A 21,906-nucleotide genomic window follows, 5' to 3' on the forward strand; every position below is an offset into this window, starting at 1 on the left:
CTCTTGCGGGGACGAGAGCTCCGAGGAGCCCGCGCTCGTGTCGGCTGCCGGAGCGCGGAAAGGAGGGGAAGAACCGGAGAGGGCAGAAGACGCCGCCCTCGAGGTAGATCCCCTCCCGGAAGCGCAAAGGAGCCGCGAGACCGGTCCCCGACCCACCGCCGAGGGGCCGGTCTCCGTCGCGGTCACCGAGGGGGCGCAGGAGGAGCCCCCGAAAGAGCCGGTGGCCGCGGCCGAGGGCGGGGAAGAACCCGAGAGGGTAGATCCCCTCCCTCCGAGGGTCGGGGACGGGCCTGAGACCGTGCCTCGGCCCCCGAAAGAGGGACCCAAGCCGTCGGGTTCGGCGGCGCGCGTCGAGCGCCCGTCTGCGCTCCCTAAATCCAGGGTGCAGACGACGCCCGCGAGGGTTCCTCCGCCGATGTCTCCCGCGCCGTCCCCCGGGGGTGGGACGCCGGGAGACTCGGTGAAAATCAAAATAAGACGCAACGCGCTCACTCACCAACGTGAGTGCGTTGTGCTTCTTCACCGCGAGGGGGGCGGTGGAGAACCGGAGGAGAGGGAGGAGGAGTTGAAGTCCGCGTGCGGCGTGGGCTCGGAGGCTCTGTCCACCTCTTCTCCAAACATCCCTGCGGCGGAGCTCCTGGACTTCTTGGAGGCCACCACCCACCGCAGGGATAAGGTTCAGCTGGCCCTGGACAAATGGGGGGATTTCGAGAGAGTCCTAAACTCTGTGAGATCCTTCCTCAGGGCCGGCCACGCCAGCAAGACTTCGGGCACGTGCGTGCACATTCGTGCCCGAAAGCTGCACGACCAGCTGGTGAACTTCGGGAGATCTCAGGGTCTCCCGTGAGTGTCGCCAGCCGCTCCTGACAGAGGACCATGTATGCCATCAGTACCGTCAATGTTAACGGGTGCAAGGACCATTTCCGCAGGGCCCAGGTAATCTCCTACCTGAAAAAGGGAGGTTACTCTGTGTGCTTCCTGCAGGAAACCCACTTGACACCGCAGGCCGAGGCCAACTGGCTGCTAGAGTGGGGGGGGAGAGTGTCGTTTAGCCACCTCACCGAGTCATCTTGTGGGGTGGCGACGCTCTTCTCCGGGTCCTTCGTTCCGACGGTACTCGATGTGGTCAACGTCGTGCCGGGCCGTCTCTTACACCACCGGATCCGGGACGGGGACGCTACCGTTCACCTCTTGAACGTGTACGCTCCGTCCACGGGTCCGGCGAGGGTTCACTTCTTCCGCCAGATGTCCGCCCACCTGAACACCATCGGCGCCGACGAGCTCGTGGTCCTCGGGGGGGACTTCAACTGCACCCTCGAGGCCGCGGACCGGGTGGGGCGGGAACCCTACCCGCTCTCGTCGGCGGCCCTGAGAGAGCTGATCGCTCGGCTCTCTCTGGTGGACATCTGGCGGTGGCAACACCCGGACGCCTCGGCCTTCACCTACACCCGGGTGAGGGAGGGGCGGGTGTCCCAGTCCCGGATCGACAGGTTCTACGTCTCGCGGAACCACGCTCACTGCGTTCGCTCCTCCGACATCAGGCCGGCGCCGTTCACGGACCACAACCTGGTGGTCGTGACGGTGGCCGTGGCGCCAGCTAGGCACGCCGCTGCCTACTGGCACTTCAACAACAGCCTGTTGGAGGACGAGCGCTTTGAGCGGTCTTTCCGGGACTTTTGGACGGTCTGGCACGGCAGGCGATCTCGCTTCCCCACGTGGCGTCAGTGGTGGGACGTGGGGAAAGCGCAGATCAAGATCCTCTGTCAGGAGTACACGAGGGGCGCGAGCAGGCGGAGGGACTCGCGGATCGAGCGGCTGGAAAGGGAGCTGCTCGGTCTGGAGAGCCGCCTGGCTCGCGGGGACCAACTCGAGCAGAGCGCGTACGAGGAGAAGAAGAGCACCCTGCGGGACCTGCGGCTCCAGCGGTCCCGGGGGGCGTTTGTGCGCTCGCGGGTCCAGTTCCTTCGGGAGATGGACCGCAGCACACACTTCTTCTACGCGTTGGAGAAAAAGAAGGGAGACCGTAAAAACATCACCTGCCTCCTGGCGGAGGACGTCTCCCTTCTGACCCGGAGAGCGTACGAGACCAGGGCCTTCTACTCTGCCCTCTTCTCTCCGGATCGTCGACTCCGGGCAGGGTTCTGACGGGCTTCCCACGGTCACGAGGGCGTGGGGACGAGTTCGAGGGCCACCTGACCCTGGCCGAGCTCACCGAAGTCAGATGCCCTACAACAAATGCCGGGCATCGACGGGCTGACCGTGGAGTTCTACAAGAAGTTTTGGGACCTGGGGCCCGCCTTTGCGCGGGTCCTGGCGGAAGCCTACGAGACCGGGGAGATGCCCCTTTCGATGAGGCGGGCTGTTATCACGCTCCTGCCCAAGAAAGGGGATCTGCGCAGCCTCAAGAACTGGCGCCCGGTCTCGCTGCTATGCACGGACTACAAAATCGTGGCCAAGGCCGCCTCCCTGAGGCTCAAGTCCGTGCTGGCAGACGTGATCCACCCCGACCAGTCCTACACGGTCCCGAACCGGACGATTTTCGACAACATCTTCCTGGTTCGGGACCTCCTGCACTACTGCAGGAGGACCGGTCGGTCGGTCGCCTTCCTCTCCCTGGATCAGGAGAAGGCGTTCGACCGGGTGGATCACGAATATCTCTTCGGAACCCTGCGAGCATTCGGATTCGGGCCGCGCTTCGTGGGCCTGTTCCGGATGCTGTACGCCTCTGCCGAGTGCTTGATCAAAGTCAACTGGTCCCTGACCGCGCCCCTCGCTTTCAGGAGAGGAGTACGTCAGGGCTGCCCTCTGTCCGGACAACTGTACGCGCTGTGCATCGAGCCCTTCCTCTGCCTCCTTCGCGGGAGGCTCACGGGGTTGGCGCTCGGCGCGCCGGACACGAGGGTGGTCCTGTCGGCTTACGCCGACGACGTGCTCCTGGTGGCCTCGGATCCGGCCGATCTGGAGAGGATGCGGAGCTGCCAGAGCGTCTACTCTGCCGCGTCCTCTGCCAGGATCAACTGGACCAAATGCTCCGGGTTACTGGTGGGTCCCTGGCGGGCGGACTCCCTCCCTGCCGCGCTCCAGCAGTTCCAGTGGAGCGCGGACAGCTTCAAATACCTGGGAGTCCACCTGAGCCCCGCGGAGGCCTCGGTCGCCGCCAACTGGACGGAGTTGGAGGACAAGGTGGCTGCGCGACTGAGGTCGTGGTCGGGTCTGCTCAAACTGCTTTCCTTCAGGGGAAGGGCTCTGGTCATTAACCAACTGGTGGCGTCGATGCTTTGGCATCGACTCACCGTCCTGAGCCCGCCCCCTGAGTTTGTGGCCAGGGTCCAGAGGAAGCTGACGGACTTCTTCTGGGCCGGAAAGCACTGGGTCTCTGCGGCGGTTCTGAGCCTCCCTCTCGCCGAGGGGGGGCAAGGGTTGGTGTGCATCAGGAGCCAGGTGCACACCTTCCGCCTCCAGACCCTGCAGAGATACCTGTACGCAGACCCGGCCCCGCAGTGGTGCACGCTGGCGTCCCTCCTTTTGCGCCAGCTGCACGACCTGGGCTACGACCGGCAGCTCTTCTGGATCGACCTGCGGGGAATCCGTCTCCCCGAGCTGCCGGTCTTCTACCAGGACCTGCTCAGGACCCGGAGCATGTTTTCCGTCGGCCGAGACGCCGTGCCGACCGAGGGCCAAGGACTCCTGCTGGAGCCCCTGCTGCACAACCCCCACCTAGGTGCGCAGGCGTTGGAGTCCCCCTCGGTGCGGCGCGCGCTGATCTCGGCCAAGGTGACCAGAGTCTGGGATCTCCTGGATCGCGAACGCTCGGCGTGGCTGGCGCCCGAGGCGCTCGTCGCCAGGGCGGCTCGGGTGTCCGTCCGGACGGCCGGCCGAGCGATCCGGGAGTGCAAAGCAGCGTTGCACCCAGACTCTGTCAGGTATCTCGAGGGAGTTCTCAGGACCGGCGAGCCATCTACCCCCACCCCCCCGACCCCCGGCTCTCCGGTCCTGCTGATCGAACCCAAGGCCCGAGCCCCCCCTCGGCCTCCCCTCGAGAACAACCTGAGCAGGATCTCGCAGTTCTCCTCGACCCCCTTGCCATCGGCGTCGAAGAGGACCCTGTACGCGATGACGCTCCACACCCTCCATTTCCCCGCCCTCGTCTCCCGCCGAGACACCGCTTGGCGGGAGACCCTCCGACCGCCGGAGGGCGTCGGTCCCCAGTGGGAGGCCCTGTACTCCCCGCTGGTCTCAAGGAGAGCTGGGGACCTGGGCTGGAGGGTCCTGCACGGAGCGCTCGCGTCAGGAGAGATCCTGCGTCACTTTACCGACTCGGACGCCGCATGCCCTTTCTGCGGTCAGTCCGAGTCGGTGGCTCATATTTATTTTTTATGCGCCAGGCTGCAGCCGTTCTTCCTGCTGCTGAAGAACCTCTTGCTGCAGTTCTGGCTGCACTTTTCACCCACCCTCCTCATTTTCGGGCACCCTGTTCGTGGCTCCAGCAAAAAGAGAGACCTCCTCGTCAATCTGCTCCTGGCTCTTGCTAAACTGGCCATTTACAAGACCAGGAAGCGGAAGATGAGCGGGGAAGGTCTCTTTGACTGCGGGGCCATGTTCAGGGCCCTCCTCCGTTCCCGGATTAATTTAGAGCACGCCCACGCGGAGTCTGCTGGCGACATGGCATCATGTCGAAGCTTGTTGAAGCTGACACCCTGGGATCCTTCAAGAAGCTGCTTGATGAGATTTTGGGATCAATAAGCTACTAACAACCAAACGAGCAAGATGGGCCGAATGGCCTCCTCTCGTTTGTAAACTTTTTTATGTTCTTATGTTCTTATGTTCTTATCATTTGTCAACCAGTGGACCCTAGGGGGCGTGCTCTGTACCACCTCCCCTTTTGTTTTGAACATTTAATTTGCAGACTTTTTGACCGGTTTTCGTTGAATTAGTTAAATGCCTAACTATTTAGCATCCTCTATTAAGAGGATGCTAATTTGTATTTTTTTCTCCAGCCGTCGTAAATGACGGCTGGAGGTGACGTTTGCCTTTTAGGCATTTAAATAGGCCTATTTTTGTGTCGTGGCAAATTTAACAAGTTTGCTTACTATACCAGAATCTAAACCATTAATGTAGATTAGGAATAGCAGAGGACCTAATACTGATCCCTGTGGTACTCCACTGGTTACCATTCTGAGGTTTCTCCTCTAATCTGTACTTTCTGTTTTCTACATGTTAACCACTCCCTAATCCATGTACATGCGTTTCCTTGAATCCCTACTGCGTTCAGTTTGAGAATTAATCTTTTGTGCGGGACTTTGTCAAAAGCTTTCTGGAAATCTAAATAAACCATGTCATATGCTTTGCAATTATCCATTATCAATGTTGCATCCTCAAAAAAATCAAGCAAGTTAGTTAGACATGATCTCCCTTTTCTAAAACCATGTTGACTGTCTCCCAGGATACTGTTACCATATAGGTAATTTTCCATTTTGGATCTTATTATAGTTTCCATAAGTTTGCATATAATAGAAGTCAAGCTTATTGGTCTGTAGTTACCTGGTTCAGTTTTGTTTCCCTTTTTGTGGATCGGTATTACGTTTGCAATTTTCCAGTCTGTCGGTACCACCCCTGTGTCAAGAGACTGCTGCATGATCTTGGTTAGCGGTTTGTAAATAACTTATTTAATTTCTTTGATTACTATTGGGAGGATCAAATCTGGCCCATGGTATTTGTTTATTTTAAGAGCTCCTAGTCCCTTTAACACTTCTGCCCCAGTTAAGCTAAAGTTATTTAAAACTGGATAGGAACAAGTTGACATATGGGCATGTTGTCTGTATCTTCCTTTGTAAAAACTTGTGAAAAGTAATCATTTAATATTATTTGCTATTTTTTTTAATGTTCTCTTGCTGTTGTAATATTGGAAAAAAACATTTTGGAACATTTTAGCTCCCTTAGCAATGTTCATTTCTATTTCTCTCTTGGCCTTTCTAACTTCCTTTTTGATTTGTATTTGCAGTTCCTTGTACTCTTTCTGTGTAATTTGTTTTTGGTTCCTTTTAAATGCTCTTTAAAGTGTCTTTTTTTGCTGATTTTTTAAAAAAATTGATCTATTAAACAATTTTAGCAATTTAGTTTTAGATTTTGATTTGTCTACTTTTGGGATGCAATTGTTTTGTGCTTCTAGTACCACACAAAAAAAAAAAAAAAAAAAAACAGCCATCCATTTTCCATGGATGTTTTCTCTATTTTACTCCAATCTACTTTTGTTAGTCTCTGTTTCATACCTTCATAGTTTGCCTTTCTAAAATTGTAAACCTTAGCTTTAGTCATTGTTTTTTGGGTTTTAAAAAGAACTTCAAATGAGACCATGTTGTGGTCTGAGTTTGCCTGTGGTCCTCTGACCTCTGTAGTTATTCTGTCTTTGTTATTTGAAAAGACTAAATCAAGGCATGCCTTCAAGTTCTAACATTTTGTTTCTGATACTTCTAGCATTTAGATAAATACATTTAATGGCTGTGTTACCTGAGTTGCTGCCCCTGTTTTGATGTGGTCTCCCTTCTGTTTTTTTGTTGATTTCTCCCCCCTTCCTTTCTAGTTTAAATGCTTCTGAACCTCCTTGAGGATCGTTTCTCCGAGTAGATTGGTTCCCTTTTTATTTAAGTGCAATCCGTCCCGTCTATACAGATAGTCCTTGCTGTAGAATGTGGTCCAATGATCAAGACAGGTGAAGCCTTCCTGTGTGCACCACGTCTTCAGCCATGTGTTTAATTATTTCCAGCTGTCCATACGGTCCTTTGCAAGGTGCCGGCAGTATCTCAGAAAATACCACAGTTTTGGTCTTGTCTTTTAATTTCCTCTCTTGCTCTGAGCTCGGAGTGGGTCTTTTATACTGTGGCTGGAGCCTTAATTACCTATTAACATTTACCGTATTAAGGCTCCAGCCACATTCCTACGGTCTTTATCGGGATGGAGATTTAACCCCATCCATGCCAACTACATTTTACAGCTTTCGTCTGTCCGCATTCTAACACATATAATAATAATAATAATAATAATAATAATAATAAATAATAATAATAATAATAATAATAATTCAAATGAAACACATTCATACAAGGGGCGGGCACCCCATCACACAGCTTCATAGAACTTTCTGATTGTCCTGAAACATGAAAAAGACTATTTAAAATAAGTATAAAACAATTAATCCAATTATCACAATCACAAACGCCACAGCAGCTGTATCCTGCATTTATACCACCTTAGAGCTTCATCCTATTGCATCTCTTAGAAAAAGATAAGCGTAGAAGGATTAACCCTAGTGTCCTGGAATAAATATTAGTATAGCTCATGCCTGCATCAGTGTGGTTCAGTTTTCTCTTCAAAAAAAAGAGGGGTGTGCACGACCCTCCAAACCTATGTTGATGTCTGTATCAGTCAACTGAGTCTCTTTCCCCTTGTACTTCACTTCTGCCACAGATACATCCGTTATGGATTTTGTTGGAACAAAGTACACCATAGAGAGAGTTGTAATAGTCGAGTCGAGAGGAGACAAATGCATGACAGAGTATCTCCTCATCTGGGAAGGAAAGGTAGAGACAAACTTTGGAGATGTTTTGAAGATGGTAGAAGGAAGATTTGACCATGGATGAGAAGTACTCCAAGGCCTTGTACTGTGGGGGAAGGCAGCAGCAGACCGTTTCCGAGGCAATAAACAAGATTATGGAAGTGTTTGCTTTGACGGTTTAATTAGCTTTTTGGTGTTTCTGTGATTTTTTGTTTTGAAGTTCATCTTTCTGTCCTCTGTAGTCCACGTTAAAATCAGTCCTGCATAGTTTGTAGTAAGCATGGCCTTTTCCAATCTTGCCTGGAGCTAGAAAACTAAATATTGTATTCCAGCAGGATTGGAATTTACAAGAATACTTTTTTTATTTTTACTTGACGAGTAGGACTTAAATCTCGGTAAGCCATTGCAGAGGTGAGTCAAGTGACAGAACTGGCGTGGGCATTCTTGGGTCTCCTGAAGCTGCTTCGCCTATTTAACCAACCCTGACATGCACCTGCATTGCCTGGCTTCTACTGGGTCCTACACTATGACAGATATCTTCCGGTATTATGCTAGGGGCACTAGGATTAAAATATTGGAGAAAGTTTATCCCGGGAGCCGTCGTGGAGAAGGGTAAGAAATACGGGACCCTCCCAGCAAACACCGGAGAGTTGGCAGCTTTGCTCATGAAGTGATTAGGTGACTGTGATGAGTCAAAGAGGTTTCGGTCTGCAATTCAGCCTCCCAACAGTAGAAGGCATCAAACCAACTCGGGACTTCCCTTAACAAGGTCTTGTGACCATGACAAAAGTCTTATATATTAGTCGGAAGTTACTGTCGAGAGAACAAAGGTACTCTGTGGTACAGAAAGAACGCCTGGCAGTAAAATGGGCGGTGGAGTCCTTAAAATACTATCTTCTGGGACGACCCTTTGTACTCATCACAGATCATGCCCCTTTAAAGTGGTTAGACACAATGAAGGATTCAAACGCTAGGATTACGCAGTGGTACCTGGGGCTCCAACCCTTCACCTTTCAAATAAGGCATCGTGCAGGTAAGTTACATCAAAACGCTGATTTTTTTTCCTGGGAGGGAGGGGAAAAGGAGGGTGTGAGGCGAGAGTGTATTAAATGGAATGTCCAGACAGTAATTTATGTGTACAGAAATAAAATAATTTATTTTTATTCTCTATACACAACAAAATAATTAAATAACAAAAGAAAACAAAATGGAGTGAGGGAAGGAGTGCAGGGGTGAAATCCAAAACAAACCGTGATGACTCGTCTTTAATTGTCTTCGTGGCGACCCATACATAAACAAAAAAGACAAAAGAAATGTTAGTGTTTTTTTGTTTTAAAAATCCCGCTGCACCAAACCAGTCTCTCCCTCCACCCGTTACTCCTCCTATTTTACTTTCGGACCAACCCCGAACACAGTAGTACGTTCCCTTTAGTATGTAATGTCCCGCCTCTGTAGTCAGCGGAACACCAATCCCCAACTGACAAGTGTCCTTATCCTTCACTTGACTCCAGTGGCTGGAATTTACATACTCGTACTTCCGCCCCTCACCAAGGTGCCGCCCCTCAAAAGATGACTTTTGCCATGGTCACGAGATCTTGGTAAGGGAAGTCCCGAGTTGGTTTGATGCCATCTACTGTCGGGAGGCTGAATCACAGACCGAAAACCCTTTGACTCATCACATATCCCACCCCTCAGAGTGGAGCCGAAGGAACACTCGGAAACCTCTAACCCTTCCCTTTTCCCTCCCTCCCGGGAAAAAAAATCAGCATTTTGATGTAACTTACCCGCACGATACCTTATTTGAAAGTCGAAGGGTTGGAGCGCCAGGTACCACCGCGTAATCCTAGCGTTTGAATCTTTCATCGTGTCTAACCACTTTAAAGAAGCGTGATCTGTGATGAGTACAAAAGGTCGTCCCAGAAGATAGTATTTTAAAGATTCCACTGCCCATTTCACTGCCAGGCATTCTTTCTCCACTACCGAATACCTCTGTTCTCTGGGCAGTAACTTCCGACTGATGTATAGTATCGGGTGTTCTATACCATCTCTCTCCTGGGACAGAACCGCCCCCAGACCAGTCTGCGATGCATCTGTCTGCAGGACGAACTCTCGGCTGAAATCCGGGCTTATTAATGCTGGGGCCTGACTCAAATTAGTTTTAATAGATTCAAAGGCTGTCTGACACTCTGCACTCCACTTAATTTTATTTGGAGCGTTCTTTTTAGTGAGATCAGTGAGAGGGGCGGCTATAGTGGAAAAGTGTGGAATAAAGCGGCGGTAATAACCAGCCAACCCTAACAGTGATCTCACCTGGGTTTTCGTGGTAGGTACCGGTGAATCCAACAAAGCCTGGACTTTTGAAACCAACGGTTTCACTCTACCCTTACCCATTATGAAACCTAAATATTTAGTTTCTTCTTTTCCAATAGCGCACTTTGCCATGTTCGCTGTGAGCCCCGCCCTCCTCAGAGACTGTAAGACGGCTTCTAATCTAGTCAAATGTTCTCTCCAGGAAGAACTATAAATGACTACATCATCGATATACGCAGCTGCATACTCTCGATGAGGTTGTAAAACCCTGTCCATTAGTCTCTGAAAAGTAGCAGGCGCTCCATGAAGTCCGAACGGCATAGTACAAAATTGAAAAAGACCCTCTGGGGTTGAAAATGCCGTTTTCTCACGAGAGGCTTTCGTTAATGGAATTTGCCAATATCCTTTCGTCAGATCCAGAGTTGAAATAAACCGAGCTTGCCCCAGCTTGTCTAAGAGTTCATCTACTCGAGGCATGGGATATGCATCAAACTTGGAGATAGCATTCACCCTCCTAAAATCGATACATAATCGTAGTGACCCATCTGGCTTGTCTATTGGTACTATTGGGCTACACCACTCACTTCGGGAAGGTTCAATTACCCCAAGTTTCAACATACACTCCACCTCCCTTCGAACAGAATCTCTCCGACTCTCTGGAATGCGATACGGTCTCTGTCTAACTCTTAGACCTGGCGGAGTGATAATAGCATGTTCGATCAAATGCGTTCTTCCAGGCACGTTAGAAAACACATCACTGAACATTTTAATTAGATTGCTTACCTCTTCACGCTGATCAGGAGTTAATTGTTCCCCCATCGGGACCTCAATTGCTGACTCTGACTCAATTGAGGGTCCAAAATCCTCTCCCTCCTGTACAGGAGATATAAAATGGACTTCCCGTTCTTTCCACGGTTTCAGGAGATTAACATGATAAATTTGACTTTCTTTCCGACGCCCAGGCTGTCGGATCTCATAATTGACTTTACCAATTGCTCGAATAACCTGAAAGGGACCCTGCCATTTAGCAAACAACTTAGATTCCGATGAGGGCAACAATAACAACACTTTATCTCCAGGTCGAAAGTTCCTAATTCTTGCATTTTTATTGTAGCTTTGTTGCTGCTTCTGCTGTGCCGCTTTGAGATTGTCATGTGCCAATCGACCGACTAATTCTAAGCGATCGCGTAACTGCAACACGTATTTTACTACATTTTTAGACTCCTTTGACTGTTCTTCCCAGCCTTCTCTTATGAGATCCAAGATACCCCGCGGCTGCCGACCGTACAAGAGCTCAAACGGGGAAAACCCCGTTGAGGATTGTGGTACCTCGCGAACTGCAAAGAGCAAGTAGGGAAGCAGTTTAGCCCAATTGCGTTTTTCTTGATCTACAAAGCGGCGCAACATATTTTTCAAAGTCTGATTAAATCGTTCAACAAGCCCATCCGTTTGAGGATGAAAAACTGAGGTTCTAATTGAACGGATTTTCAATAATTTATATAGTTGCTGAATACAGTCTGACATAAAATTAGTGCCCTGATCAGTGAGAATTTCTTTCGGGATTCCCACCCTAGAGAATATTTTTACCAATTCATTCGCTACAGCTACTGCATTCATAGAGCGTAAGGGAACAGCTTCTGGATATCTCGTTGCGTAGTCCACTACTACTAAAATATACCGATATCCTGACTCTGTTCCCTCCAGAGGGCCTACTAAATCTACACCAATCCTTTCAAACGGTACCCCAATAATTGGAAGTGGAACCAGAGGTGCGGGGCGAACTGACTTAGGGGCAGCTAATTGACATTCAGGACACTCCGATACATACTTCCGCACAAGACCATAAACCCCAGGCCAAAAAAAACCGGGCCAGAATTCGTTCCTGAGTCTTTTCAGTTCCCAAATGACCTGAAAATGGAATGTCATGCGCCAATCTCATGACTTCTGACTGAAAAGGCCTAGGAACCAATAACTGTTTTACGAGCTGTCCCGTCCCGGGAGCCCGGGTTATTCTATATAATAAGTGCCCAGATACAGAAAAATGCGGAAATACCACCGGTTGTCCTTCCTGCATATCCTTCCCCTCGATATATCTAACCTGTTTCCAAGCATACTGTAACGTGGGATCATTTTGTTGTTCATATCCCAAGTCAATATCTCGGTCCCAATGGTTAGGTACACAGAGAGGAGTGTCTTTTATTACATGACCTTCCACCTCAGTAACCTCGCAGCCCCGGTTACACTGAATACCTACTCCCTTTCCTTGCCGTTTAAGCGATTGGTTTACTTTTGTGTCAGACCCCTCCCCTTGTCGTCTCAGAGTTCCCTCATATTTTTCCACCCGACGCTCTCTTTTTGTTTTTCTTGGGCGGATTTTAGGGTTAAACAGGTCGGATTGCAACGGAAAAATCTCGCCAATTGTTTTCTCCTGTTGCTTTAATTGTCCCCTGGTAGAAACTAAGACCATTTCCCGACCTAAAATACGATCAAAAAACGGCCAGTCTCTTCCCAGGAGAACAGGGTATGGTAAACATTGCGCTACAGCCACTTTAACGTAAGCTGAATAATCACCTACAATAAGTCTAACTTTAGTGGTGGGATAAACCCGAGTTTCTCCATGAATACAGGAGATAGCCACTTTACCCTGTGGCTCCCAGGCTACCCCATCCAAGAGAGCTTGCCGAATCAATGTTTGTGCACACCCAGAGTCCGCAAATGCGTAAGTACTCTTTCCCCCGACCTGTACTCTTAACTGATAAGGGCCCTCCCGACATTCCCCAGTGTTCCTACCTGTTACTGCTGACCAGGATCTTGTCGCCAGGTCCACCTTTATTACTGGACAATTCCTGGCAATGTGTCCAGGCTCATTACATTGGTAGCACACTTGGTTAGGAGGCATCAACGGAGTTAATCTGTCCTGCGAGTCCGCGACCGGCAGGTTAGGGGGATTCTCTCTCGCCCAGGATGGGGCTAACCTCGACCTCCATGGTCTGAAGGTCTGGTTACCCCCTCTGGGCTTCATTGGTTGGTTGGTCCGAGTTAGTTTAGGGGCAGGAGTGGGGTCTGACCCGGCGCCTTCGTTTGCGTCTTCGTAGGCCTCCGCCAGGAGGATGGCATCCTCGAGAGTGGTAGGTCGATTCCTCTTAATCCACTCTCGATTCCCTGGCGGTAGTATAGACGCAAACTGTTCTATAACTATTTTCTGCACCAGTTCTTGGGGTGTATGTTCTTCTGGCCGCAGCCACCGGGTGCACTGATCTAAAAGATATTGTCCCGCAACCCGGGGCCGCATCCCCTTGGACAGCTGGTATTCCCGAAAACGGCGCCGGTATGTTTCCTCCGTGATCCCGAGGCGTGAGAGAATGGCTTCTTTTACTTTAACATAGTCCCCTGCATTCGTGGCCGTCAGGGCTCGATACGCTGCCTGAGCTTCCCCTGTCAGGCAGGGTGCCAATTTCATGGCCCAGTGTTCCCTAGGCCACTCTGCAGCCTCTGCCACTCTCTCAAAAGTAATCAAGAAAGCCTCGGGATCATCTTCCGAGGTCATCTTCTGAAGATTAGGCTGAGCTGCAAACATCCGGGCAACCGCTCTCTCTGATGTTGATATTGATAGTTTTTCCACCAGCTGTCCAAAGAACTGGGCGAGCTGTTCCTGGTGCCGTGTCTCTCTCTCCTCTCGCTTCTCCTCCTGCTCCCTAAACATTGTCAAAACTGTAGCTGGATCCATTTTCACTTCTGACACCATGTATGAGGCGAGAGTGTATTAAATGGAATGTCCAGACAGTAATTTATGTGTACAGAAATAAAATAATTTATTTTTATTCTCTATACACAACAAAATAATTAAATAACAAAAGAAAACAAAATGGTGTGAGGGAAGGAGTGCAGGGGTGAAATCCAAAACAAACCGTGATGACTCGTCTTTAATTGTCTTCGTGGCGACCCATACATAAACAAAAAAGACAAAAGAAATGTTAGTGTTTTTTTGTTTTAAAAATCCCACTGCACCAAACCAGTCTCTCCCACCACCCGTTACTCCTCCTATTTTACTTTCGGACCAACCCCGAACACAGTAGTACGTTCCCTTTAGTATGTAATGTCCCGCCTCTGTAGTCAGTGGAACACCAATCCCCAACTGACAAGTGTCCTTATCCTTCACTTGACTCCAGTGGCTGGAATTTACATACTCGTACTTCCGCCCCTCACCAAGGTGCCGCCCCTCAAAAAGATGACTTTTGCCATGGTCACGAGATCTTGGTAAGGGAAGTCCCGAATTGGTTTGATGCCATCTACTGTCGGGAGGCTGAATCACAGACCGAAAACCCTTTGACTCATCACAGAGGGGTTAGAGGTTTCCGAGTGTTCCTTCGGCTCCACTCTGAGGGGTGGGATATGTGATGAGTCAAAGGGGTTTCGGTCTGCAATTCAGCCTCCCAACAGTAGAAGGCATCAAACCAACTCGGGACTTCCCTTACCAAGGTCTTGTGACCATGACAAAAGTCATCTTTTTGAGGGGCGGCACCTTGGTGAGGGGCGGAAGTACGAGTATGTAAATTCCAGCCACTGGAGTCAAGTGAAATTAAGGATACCTGTCAGTTTGGGATTGGTGATCCACTGACTACCGGGGCGGGGTTTGCATACTAAAGGGAACGTGCTACTGTGTTCGGGGTTGGTCCTAAGGAATAGAGGCGGGGGAAAAAAGGCTGGAGGGAAGTACGTGGAAGTTTGGACTGTGTCACGAACGGAGGCCTTACTAACTTGGCTCTTTTCTGTTTTTATTCCTTTTTGTTTTATTTTTGGATTTAAGCAGAGCGCGAAGAGGACTAAGAGGCTTCCGTTCCTTTATTTTTGATTACTCCAGCACTCCCTCCCTCACATCCTTCTTTATTATTTTTCTTTTTTTTTCTGTGTAATATTAAATAAAATTTTAATTTTTACACGTAAATCACTGTCTGGAAAATCCATTTTTACTCACACGCCTCACAGTGACCTAATCTAGTTGTTAGTTTATAGTTGTGGATGCAGCTATCAACAGCTACAAATGCTAGCTTGAAGTCGATCAACTGTAATGAAAACCTTTTCAAAATGCAACACTGTTGCCACAGAAATAGACTGCCATGCACTGATACATGCGGATATGAAGTCACCTGTGCAAACCATACACGACGATAGTGATTCTGACAATTATATCTTTATGGGAAGTTTCTTATATTAGCACTTTCAAAATATCACTGACCCCCTTTTATCATGTTAAAGATCTTTGCTTGTTTTTAAACTTTAATTCTGGATACAAAATATGCTATAGACTGGATATGCTATAGATTAAAGTTGCTTCTTCCTGGTTCCTATCACTTCCTTTGCTGTTGTTGTAACTTGCTCCAATAGTCTAGTTTAATTTGACCAAATGACCAACAGCACAGGTACCAAAAAGCATCATTAAAAACAAATTTATTGAAAAATGTGTATGTTAGTGTAGCAGGGAGAAGTCTGTGCTGGCTCTCGGGCACATGTGTGTTCCTGCAGGGGGGGGTTGAAAGCCCCCATAGCAATGCCAATAGTTCCAATGACACAGAGAGGTTGGGTGAGGGTGTGTTCTCACTCTCTGAGTGGTCAGGGGCGGATTTTGGGTGGTCAATCGACCAATAAAACGAACACTCTGCTATTCCTTCACTCTTGCCTGTCTAGGAATAATGATAGCGGGAGCTAGTAAACCTTACTAGTAAACCTGGATTAAAATCAAAACGAACGCCAGTGTCTGGAACAGGAGCAAGCAAGCCCAGCTGAGGAAGGCAGACACTATACATTATTTAGTGCTTTATTATGTGCCTGAGTGGGACGTTGTTAGTTTAGTTGGGGAAGTTTGGGCAACCCTGTGAGTGATAGCAAGGTTCATGGAAACTTAAGCCGCACCAGATAGTGGAGGCTGGGGAACAATGCGAGAAGCAGCACCTTTGATTTGTAGTTTTATTTTATTTTTCTTCTGCCTTCTGTTCTGAAAGTTATTTTCAGCAGCTGCATGTGCTATATGAACCGTGTTGAAAATAACATGAAACTTACCGGTGTTGGTATTCGTCATCCGTGGTACAAGGGTGCCCCCTTGTGCCTTAAATAAAAACTGTATTCCAGTGAGGTGGTATCTCATTCCTACTTGTTCAGTGAAGCCCCACACCCTCCCACACGTGGTGTTAAATTGGGATTAGGGTAGGCAGGTATTTAGACAGGACAGCTACTCTGGAAAACCCTGGAAAACATGTGAGAATGTGGTGGTAGGATAATTAGTTAATTGGTGCAAGCAGATGTTCAAACCAGTGTATAAAAGGGAGCTAGAGGTTCCATTCACGGCAGCAGCCCTGGAGAGTGTTTGTCTTTTATGGCTAAGACAAAGTGTGCATGCTGCGGCCCTTCAGGGAAGCTGAGCCTTAGGCCAGGTGTAAGGGGCAGTCGCGGGACCCTTGGGTCACTGGCAATTGCCGTCCGCCCTAGGTCGCCAATTGCCCCTCTTTGCAGGCTGACTTCCCTGAGGGGCAGGTACTAGGAGCATGAGCAGGCCTGGGCGTAGGCTGTTGCCCCCTCAGGGGGGGAAGCACTAGCAGACAAGGCAGACTTCTGTGGAAGCAGCTGGGCATGCTGCCTTGATGTCTCCCTGGTCTTCAGAGTCCTCTGAAGCATCTCCTCCACTGTGGGGCCAAACTTATGGCCAGGAGTGATAGGGGCGTCCAGGAGAGAGGACTTGTCCTGCTCCTGAACTCCAGCCTGGGAAAGCCAGAGTTGCCTTCTGGTGACCACCAGTGCCGCAAGGCATTGGCCCTCTGCTCTGGCCGTGAGTTGGGCCAGTTTGGTGACTGCGTCAGAGACCTGGTTCAGCTCTTGTTTGTGAGCCGTGGTGACCATATCAGGGAGCTCCTTAATAAGGATGGCCTGATAGACATAGAGCATGCTCAACACATTGGAAAGCCGGGCAGCTTGGGAGCAAGCGGCATACACCTTCTTGAAGTGCAGCTCTGTTGTCCGACAGGGGGAAGGCTGCCAAGCCGGCACCCTCTGATCCCTACATGGAAGATAAAACCCAAGCTCCAGCCACCATGCTAGGTGCTGACGCTGGGTTGGACCAGGAAGACTGGATCTCTCTGACAAAGTTGGGGAAAGGGGTCAGTGTCCTGTCCTGTACTGGCTTAACCGAGGAGAACCAGGAGGCCTGGGGTTCCTTGTCTCTGGGCCATTCCACCCGTAGACGTTGAGCCGCTCGCTCAACCAAAGCCTCAAACGCTGGCCCTGGAGATACCTCCGGTTCCTGTTGCAACTCATCCACCGAGTTGCAAGAAGGTCCCTCCTGCACAAGCTCATCATCACCAAACATCTGCAGAGAGAGGATGTCCTCTTCATAGTCTGAGATGGCCTCAGGTTCAAGCTCAGGCTCAGGCTCAACAGTCGGCTGGGGTACCGACGCAGCCATGGTGCCAGGGGCCGACAACATACTCATCATGAATGACTGTTGTCCCATCACCACCTCCATCTGGTCTGTGAGGTCCGAGATCCCACTAGACTGTTTGTCCCTAGGGGACCTGGGCCGCGCATTCTTCCACGCGGGAGGTGAATGCTCCTTAGGAGGGGAGTGCCGAAGTTGCCCCACGCTCCTGGTAGGTGAGTGAGAGCGTCACCCGAGAGACAGAGAGGGTGACCTGGATAGTTGCAGGCAGGCAGGGGGAACAGTCTCACAATGAGATCCCCTGCTAGAAAGAGATCCCAGCCCCACTGCCCTGTTGACTCTATCCTTTAGGACCCACCTCTGGAACTTCCCGCAGATTACGCAGAATGCTGTGTTGGACAGAGCTGAAGCAGCATGTTCTGGACCCAGGCATGAAACACAGAATTCATGCGGGTCTTCTGGGAGCATTTTTCAGCTGAAAGAGCCGCATTCATGGAAACCCAGCATAGCGCACAGCACTTGCCCAGGTTGCATGGCGGGTAATTAGCTTCAGGTGCTGAGTGGGGAAGAAACAATAAAGTGCTCAATCAAAGAAAACTGTACAAATCAAAATATACAAATAAATAAAAGTGCAAAAATAAACCGTTTCAACCCTGTTACACCCTTGCCCACTTTCCCCAAACGTGTCCTCACGTTTAAAAAATATATATAATAAAATAACACATTTTTAAAAAGTGCAATAAACAAACAGTGTCATTCCATCACCATCACCCATTGTTGCTCCACTCAATATCATCAGTTCCCAAATACAATAGTCTTTTTTTTTTTTTTTTTTTATTACCAATACTCACCTTTCCGCTAAAACAAATGTTTTTTTAAAAACACAAGACAGTTAAAACAATAAATTAAAATTCTCCATAAAATAAAAATCACCCTTTTTCCCCTCTCTGGATCTGCTATAAAAACCAACAATAAAACATTCCATAAAATGCATTTCTTTAAAATCAACTTCATATCACTGCTCTTTCAATGTTCCCCTGACTCACTGTCCGTCCAGCTGAGAACATAAGAACATAAGAACATAAGAAAGTTTACAAACGAGAGGAGGCCATTCGGCCCATCTTGCTCGTTTGGTTGTTAGTAGCTTATTGATCCCAAAATCTCATCAAGCAGCTTCTTGAAGGATCCCAGGGTGTCAGCTTCAACAACATTACTGGGGAGTTGATTCCAGACCCTCACAATTCTCTGTGTAAAAAAGTGTCTCCTATTTTCTGTTCTGAATGCCCCTTTTTCTAAACTCCATTTGTGACCCCTGGTCCTTGTTTCTTTTTTCAGGCTGAAAAAGTCCCTTGGGTCGACACTGTCAATACCTTTTAGAATTTTGAATGCTTGAATTAGGTCGCCACGTAGTCTTCTTTGTTCAAGACTGAACAGATTCAATTCTTTTAGCCTGTCTGCATATGACATGCCTTTTAAGCCCGGAATAATTCTGGTCGCTCTTCTTTGCACTCTTTCTAGAGCAGCAATATCTTTTTTATAGCGAGGTGACCAGAACTGAACACAATATTCAAGATGAGGTCTTACTAGTGCATTGTACAGTTTTAACATTACTTCCCTTGATTTAAATTCAACACTTTTCACAATGTATCCAAGCATCTTGTTAGCCTTTTTTATAGCTTCCCCACTTGTCTAGATGATGACATTTCTGAGTCAACAAAAACTCCTAGGTCTTTTTCATAGATTCCTTCTCCAATTTCAATATCTCCCATATGATATTTATAATGTACATTTTTATTTCCTGCGTGCAGTACCTTACACTTTTCTCTATTAAATGTCATTTGCCATGTGTCTGCCCAGTTCTGAATCTTGTCTAGATCATTTTGAATGACCTTTGCTGCTACAACAGTGTTTGCCACTCCTCCTACTTTTGTGTCGTCTGCAAATTTAACAAGTTTGCTTACTATACCAGAATCTAAATCATTAATGTAGATTAGGAATAGCAGAGGACCTAATACTGATCCCTGTGGTACACCGCTGGTTACCACACTCCATTCTGAGGTTTTTCCTCTAATCAGTACTTTCTGTTTTCTACATGTTAACCACTCCCTAATCCATGTACATGCGTTTCCTTGAATCCCAACTGCGTTCAGTTTGAGAATTAATCTTTTGTGCGGGACTTTGTCAAAAGCTTTCTGGAAATCTAAATAAACCATGTCATATGCTTTGCAATTATCCATTATGGATGTTGCATCCTCAAAAAAATCAAGCAAGTTAGTTAGGCACGATCTCCCTTTCCTAAAACCATGTTGACTGTCTCCCAGTACCCTGTTACCATATAGGTAATTTTCCATTTTGGATCTTATTATAGTTTCCATAAGTTTGCATATAATAGAAGTCAGGCTTACTGGTCTGTAGTTACCTGGTTCAGTTTTGTTTCCCTTTTTGTGGATTGGTATTACGTTTGCAATTTTCCAGTCTGTCGGTACCACCCCTGTGTCAAGAGACTGCTGCATGATCTTGGTTAGCGGTTTGTAAATTACTTCTTTCATTTCTTTGAGTACTACTGGGAGGATCTCATCCGGCCCAGGGGATTTGTTTATTTTAAGAGCTCCTAGTCCCTTTAACACTTCTGCCTCAGTTATGCTAAAGTTATTTAAAACTGGATAGGAACTGGATGACATGTGGGGCATGTTGTCAGTATCTTCCTTTGTAAAAACTTGTGAAAAGTAATCATTTAACATATTTACTATTTTTTTTTCTTCCTCTACGATTTTGCCATTTGAGGAGTGCCTCCCGGCGGCAGAGCACACCAGTCCCAGTTTCGTCTTCCTTGGCTTAGCCCTACGAGGATGGGGACGTCTGCTGCTGCTCCTTTCCTTGAGTGGGAGTGTCTCACTCACGTCTTCATGGGTTCTGGGGTGAGTTATGTAAGACCTCCTCCACCCCAGCCATGCAGCACCCTAACACTCATAGAAAGGAGCGGGTCATCAGGGAATGGTCTCTCAGCTCAAGCATTCTTTCTTCTCTGGCCTCAACCACCCCTCTCGTTTTCTGTAAGGACCGGTACCCGCCCTCAGTCTCACCTTGTTGTTTAGGGTATCCATATCTTCATGGGCTCCACTCAGGCCGACCACCGTCCAGTAGAGGATACTTCTCCTGTGCTCATGCCACCGAAAGCACCCCACGAGTAATCTAGCTAAAAGGGAATGCTCAGACAGGCCACAGCAAAAAAACATTATTAAAAACAAAAGACATTTAAAAATAGCCCTGGAAACTCTGCTCCTCAGAATTGCCCTGGAATTCCAAATCCTGTCAAAATGTAACACCTGCAAGGTAGCCCTGACTACGCCACTGAAGAAAACTACACCCACGGAATTTAAGTTCTTTGTTTTTGGAGGGCAAATCGGGAACAGAGAAACCAGGACACAGTCATTATCAATTAAAATAACGTCTTATTGCACAGAATTAAAATAGTTAGCAGCAGATCATTACGAAAGCACTATATGCTTTGTGAAAGAAAAAAAAACTAACAAATAAGGGTTTTGTTTTAAATCACATTAAAAGGATCCGAAATTAAAACAACCGATTTAAAAACAAACATAAAACACAGAAAACAAAACGTTAGTGTGTGTAGAGGAGGGGACATCTCTAAACTTTACTCCCCAACTACACTGTTTTTATCGTCACCATCACCATAGCAGCAGCAACAAGAACAAAGTGTAAAATTTACCATCTCGGGTCCCTTCTCTCCTATATGCACAGACAAGAAAAAAGGTGAATGGCCATCCTGGAAAATCAAAAATCAAGGGATATTTATATTTAAATTATATGTAATGAATTAATTAGCTTCGGATGCTGAGTGGGGAAGCAAAAATAAAGTGCTCTATCAAAGAAAATGTGCACAAATCAAACTATACAAATAAATAAAAGTGCAAAAATAAAAATGTGAAGTAACGGGTCATTTCGACCCTGTTATACCTGCATATCTTATAATTATATATATGATGTGGTTAAAGTTGTTTGTTGTGTTGTGTAAGATTTAATTGGTTTGTTTTATTTCTCACAAATAATAATTCCAGTCCTCTTGATGTGATTTTCAACAAAAACAGTTTAATTGTGACACAAAAGGAAATCCAGTGATACACAGTACAGTACGTAACCACATATGAACTGCATGGACAAATCTTCAAAACAATACAATACTGTAGGTTTAACCCTGCAGGACTCTCTATCGATCAAAAAACCTTCAAATACCTGTTTGGATAATGACAGAGAGAGAGAGTACCTTGATACAGAAATACAGTGGTATAAATACAGTACAAAACTAGCCTCCCTCCTTGTGGTCGCCCAGCTGAAGTCTTTGAAGATCAAGCCGGCTCAGGTGTGAGACTTGTACCTGTGATCATAATTAGTATTTTAATTAGTTGCATACATAATCAAAGGCACTCAGCCCAAGGTAACAACCGCTCTCTATACCATAAAATAAACCAGTTTGTTATCTTGTCTATGAGATAGAAGCAGGCACCAACCCCAGAAGGGTCTTTTGAGCTATGAAAGAACCAGATCTTATCCTGTTTCTTAACAGACAGGGCATTTTGCTGGTGTGTGAGACCACAAA

This window comes from Polyodon spathula, chromosome 4 (assembly GCF_017654505.1).
Source record: "Polyodon spathula isolate WHYD16114869_AA chromosome 4, ASM1765450v1, whole genome shotgun sequence".
Classification (NCBI taxonomy): Eukaryota; Metazoa; Chordata; class Actinopteri; order Acipenseriformes; family Polyodontidae; genus Polyodon; species Polyodon spathula.